Raw genomic sequence first — 5,732 nt, 5'->3', positions numbered from 1 at the left:
TGGGTCCTGGGTACAAGGATTCACTCACATTTTGTGCTTTAACTATTGAAAAATAGCAGATATACAAGCTCACAGATGTGAGCTTGTAGATCTGCTATTTTTGAAGAATCATGAAAATGTGTGCGGAGTCTGAATATTTCAAATCCTTCAAAGGTTTTTTTAAAAACCTATGTTTCTATGTCAGTGGTGCTCAAACTTTTTCATGTGAAGGACCCCCAAAATGATATGTATTTGGCCACGGACCCCCCCCCCCCCCCCCCATCTCAAAATATTTAGTTCCAGGGACCCCCCAGAAGCACAAAGACACAAATGTTTGCTTAAAAAACCCATATATTCATATTTGCACACATTTTCACGACTTTTCAAAAATAGCAGATCTACAAACTCGCTTGTGAGCTTGTATATCTGCTATTTTTCAATAGCTAAAGTATAAAATAATTCCAGGCCCCTCCACCTTGGGCCCTATAGTAACTCAGTCCCACTTCCCCCCCTCCCCTTGTGACGCCCCTGTCTCTGCGAGCGGAGAAGGAAAAGTAAGCAAAGAAAAATCCTCCGGTCTCAGCAGCGAGGGGGAAGACAACTGTCCCCCTGTCCTTGAGTCCAAAAAACGGGCCAAATAAAATAGTTTGTGCTGCACCAGGAAATGGTTAGCCAAACACGCAGAGCCCATGAATCTGGAGGCAGGCTGAATGTAAGGATTTCTCCATGCACCCCCCACCCCCCTGCACCCCCCCCGCACCCCCACCCCTATTGCTATGACTATAGAGGCCTTTTGTAGTCAAAGGAACATCTCCCAAATGGCTTTAGCAGTCGGTTGGAAATCAAAGATCGTGCACTGTCACGCGCCAATAATGGCGCCAAGGATTTATTCTGCCTCTAAATCAGAATGCTGTAGCGGAGGACGACGCTAAAACTGCACCGCATGGATAGGAACACAGATGTAAGGAAGCATGTGCATTTCACAATAAAGCCATTACTGAGTATGCTTAGTCCCAAAATGGGTTAATAGATTATTTATGCAACGTAAAAAAAAAGACCGTAAAAGGTCTTATTTGGGATGTTCCTTTTAGGCAGGGTGTTTTAACTGTACTTGTACTGTACTACATTTCAATTGTATTGACTATACTTGTATTGACTATATTTGTATTGTACATTTTTGTCTAATAAAATAATCAATCGATCAATCAATCAATGCTTTTTAACCATTTTCTGGGGTTAATCTGGTCAGGAAATGTCCCTCTTCAGGATGTCGTTGTGATTTAAGACATCATGGAAAGAGTGCAGGACATCAGAGCTTAAATGTGCAGTCAAACCCATGCACCCCCCCCCCCCCTCTCTCAGGGGTGTCACAAGGGGGGGGGGGGGGGGGGAGGAACTGGGACTGAGTTACTAGGGCCCAAAGGAGGGGCACCCAGTTTCCCCTATGAAGAACATTCACGGGGGGCCCACAGTGAATCCTTGTACCCAGGGCCCAGAATTTGGTGCGACAGCCCTGAACCCACCCCCCTCCTCTCTCTCTATCCCCATTTCTCACCTTGCTAAATGAGAGAGAGAGAGAGAGAGAGAGAGAGAGAGAGGGGCTCTGTCCAGCTCAGGGTGTTTGCCTAGGCGGCCGCAGAGGAGGCGAGCCAAACATGAGTCCAACCACCGTGGAAATGCTAGAAGTGGGTGGCAATCGCAGGGGAGCAGAGTCAACGCAGGACAGAAAATACTTACTGTATACAGCCAGGGGCGTCACAAGGGGTAGGAGAGTGGGACTGAGTTACTAGGGCCCGAGGTGTTGGAGGGGCCTTAATTATTTTATACTTTAGCTATTGAAAAATAGCAGATATACAAGCTCACAGCGCGGCACCGAGTGCCGCGCTGCGAGCTTGTAGATCTGCTATTTTTGAAAAGTCGTGAAAATGGGTGCAAATCTTTGAATATAATGTATTTGAAACTCAAATTTTGCTTCTGGGGGGTCCCTGGAACTAAAATATTTTGAGATGGGGGTCCGTGGCCAAATACATACCATTTTGGGGGTCCTGCACATGAAAAGCTTTGAGCTCCACTGACATCGAAACAAAAAAGACCTTAGAAGGATTTGAAATATTCAAAGATTGTCATGATTTTTCAATAGTTAAATCACAGGGGCCCCGCAGTGAATCCTTGTACCCAGGGCCCAGAATTTGGTGCGACACCCCTGTGTACAGCATGCACGCAGACACATAAACGCCTCACTGTACCGGCCTGACCGGCCGGCCGCCACGGTACCAAATGTTCCCATACGGGACTTGATATGTTCCTGCAGTATAATCCAACCAGCATATAGAGACGGGCTCTTCAACGTTTTTCAGGCCAAGGACCCCTTAGTCGAGAGAGAGATGAAGCAGGGACCCCCACAACCTGTTCATAGATTCCATATAGTTTCAATGTTTGACCGCACAATCATCAGTGTATTTTGGTTGCATGTCAATTTGTGTTTTCAGATATTTAACAACTTGAACCATCAATACTTAATAAACTTGACCTTTCACTCTCTACATAGTCTGCTCTTTTCCCACTCTACACCAAACCTCTTTGCCGAAAATAGCCGATCTACAAGCTCACAAGGCATTGTGAGCTTGTAGATCTGCTATTTTTGGCTAAAGTTCTCCGAATATGGACGCTAGGGTTCAAGTGGTTAATATAAAAAAGGAGAAAAAAGTTTCTATCACGCAAAGATTTGGAGGACCCCTGTAGTAACTCTGAGGACCCCCTAGGGGTCCCGGACCCCCTGTTGAAGACACTTGTACTAAAGTATGTCTCATTAATATTTTACTTTTGTTACTGCCAGCCAGAAAAGCGTTTTTGATGAAATCAGTACAATCGTATTGAAGACACTGACAGTGATTCTAGTAACGCTACTGAGATAAATAACAAAAAAAGAATCGCTGCCTTGGCTGGACGTTTTAGGCGACACTGCGAGCATGACGGCGCCACAACGCTGACCACATCATCATCGCCCACGCCAAGTGGCTTCACGCGCAGAGCGGCGCGGTCAAGCTGACACGCGGCCCACCGGGGTGTCGGCTCTGTGGCGTGCGGGGAGGCTAGCCAGTCACCAGAGGTGCTTGTGTGTGTGTGTGTGTGTGTGTGTGTGTGTGTGTGTGCGTGTGTGTGTGTGTGTGTGTGTGTGTGTGTGTGTGTGTGTGTGTGTGTGTGTGTGTGTGTGTGTGTGTGTGTGTGTGTGCAGCAGGCGAGCAGCGGTTGTGGGGGGAACGCGGCGAGTTGACTCGGCCCGCGCATTAGTTAGTGGAATTATCTGGATCAGGCCTGCAACAGCTATGGGCGCGCACCGCTCACCGGCAGGATTAGATAATGCTATTATCAGCATGATTGTGGCATTAGAAGGGAGCATTAGCACGGATAATTCCACGGCTTTCGGCAAGCCAGAAGAATCGCCATAAAATCATTCCATTATACCAAAAAGAGATGAGAGCCAGATATAGCAGGGGGGCTTTGGATGGCGCGAAGGGGGGAAATCCAACTCGGTGGCAAATCTTCGAATTATGAGTCACCGCGGAACCGTGTCTTCTTTGGGTAAACAGGTATTTAACGAGGGATGATGCTATGAGCGTCTTTCATCACCACGGTTAAATAAATAAATAAACAAACACCCCCCGATTCTCGGCTATAAATTACAGCTAAATCACCAGCTTTGTCTTTTTCTTGTTATTCTTTCTTGCATTATTATTCACGACACAACTGAGCCTGAGCCCGTCGTGTCAGAGTTGGGAATTGTTTCGCGGGGCTCACGCATAGATCAGCTGCTGCTGGCGGGGAGATATGAGCCGCATGTTTCTCTATAGGTGTTTACCGCTTGATGTATAGGGTCACACGCGAACCAAACTGCTCCGCCGGGCGCCCCGCGGCGTGGGGGCACCCCGCCGTTAGCGGCAGAGAACGTGGCTGGGATGGTGATAGATGAGTGCAAACGAGAGAGAACAGAGGGAGGAGGGGGGGGAGGAGAGATGGACCCATTCTTCTTGAAGGTTTCACCAGATTCACCATTCAGCCACCAAACACCACCACCTTTTCCTTTTTTTTTTTCAAAATTACAAAACGATTATGTGGCTGTATTGTCACTGTCAGGCAGAAACCTTGTATCTCCAAGTTTCAAATGTGTATGTTTTCTTGCAAATTAAGCCCTGCTTCATCATACAAGACTGTCGCACAAAAGTAGTGAAAACAGCAGATCTACAAGCACACAACGCCTCGCACCACGCATGCAGATCGGCTGTTTTCATTATCTTAAATCGTTTTAAAATCATGAATACAAAACGAACGGTTTCCACCCGACAACGATGTATGTTGTTGTATTTGTAAATTAAAGCCCTACTTCATCAAAAGTTGTGAAAATAGCAGATATACAAGCTCTCGGTGCGGCGCTGTGAGCTTGTATATCTGCTATTTTTCAATAGTTAACCCTCTAAGGCCCACGGTTGTAATATTACAACGTTTGTATTTTATCCAAAAAAAGGTTTAAATCATTTTATTTTAGCTCCCCCTACCACCTAAACACCACCATTGGATTCTATTGTTTAGTATTACAATGCCATTGGCCACAATATTTGCATATAAATACCCCCCACATGGGCTGACATTCACACCCACCACACCCGCTGAAATTCCAGAGTTTTGACGAACAACATCTCACTTTTTCATGGAAGCTATACCTCACAAAAACATAAGTAAAATGCCTGTACTATTTTTTTGGTGATCATTAGAATGTCTAGAACATGTACATATGTTATTATTGTGAAAAATATCCCCCATATGTAAATTAGAGCATGATTTATGATTTTTGATTTATGGCTATAAAATCTTACAAAAACATTTTTTTGAAAAAAACATTACATTTTCCTCTTAATAGGACTCCTACAACACCATCTGATTTTTTTCAATTTTTTATTTCAAGTATTTCTTAATGCGGGCCTTAGAGGGTTTTAAAGCACCCAGGGCCCAGAATTTGGTGCGACTCCCCTGCTGACACATGGCTCTCTGTTCTGCACACCGAATAAAATCTAGGGTTTATCGAAGTGGGCCAAACGAAGATTAGATCGACACGTTCCATCATTTTACAAAGAGCGAGCATGATGAGACAATACTAGTTCTGCGAGCGCAGTGTTTGTCCACTTGTTTCTTACTACAAGCTTGGCCACCCAAAAGGCGACCGAGCGTCTAGTCGGCGACCTGGCCAACTCGGGAACAATGTAAATAGAGAATGAATGCCCCGCCCTTTAATGCAAACCCCATTATACCTGTTGTCATAGGATCTGTTTTGACCATCTGTTTGCCTGTGTCCATTTATGCCCATATATGGAGATATCTGTCTGTCTACGTCCATTTTTTATGCCCATATATGGAGATCTCTGTAGGACCCGTTTTGACCATCTGTTTGCCTGTGTCCATTTATGCTCATATATGGAAATATCTGTATCTGTCTGTCTGCATCCATTTATGCCCATATATGGAGATATCTGTCTTACTACGTCCTTTTTATGCCCATATATGGAGATCTCTGTAGGACCCTAATACAACATGGAAAAGCAGCGGCTCCCCATTACATGTGATACGTTATGCTCAGGTGTTTATTTGCTTCATGTCCTCAAAGACTACATTTGTTTTGTTTCTCTTCTTGCTCCTCAGGTGTGAGCCATTAACAATGAAGTGTTGACACCCAACAGGTACGTGTCCAGAGACATAGATAG

The sequence above is a fragment of the Nannobrachium achirus genome, assembly GCF_963921795.1.
Source record: "Nannobrachium achirus genome assembly, chromosome: 24".
Taxonomy (NCBI): Eukaryota; Metazoa; Chordata; class Actinopteri; order Myctophiformes; family Myctophidae; genus Nannobrachium; species Nannobrachium achirus.
This window is presented reverse-complemented; position numbering follows the sequence as displayed.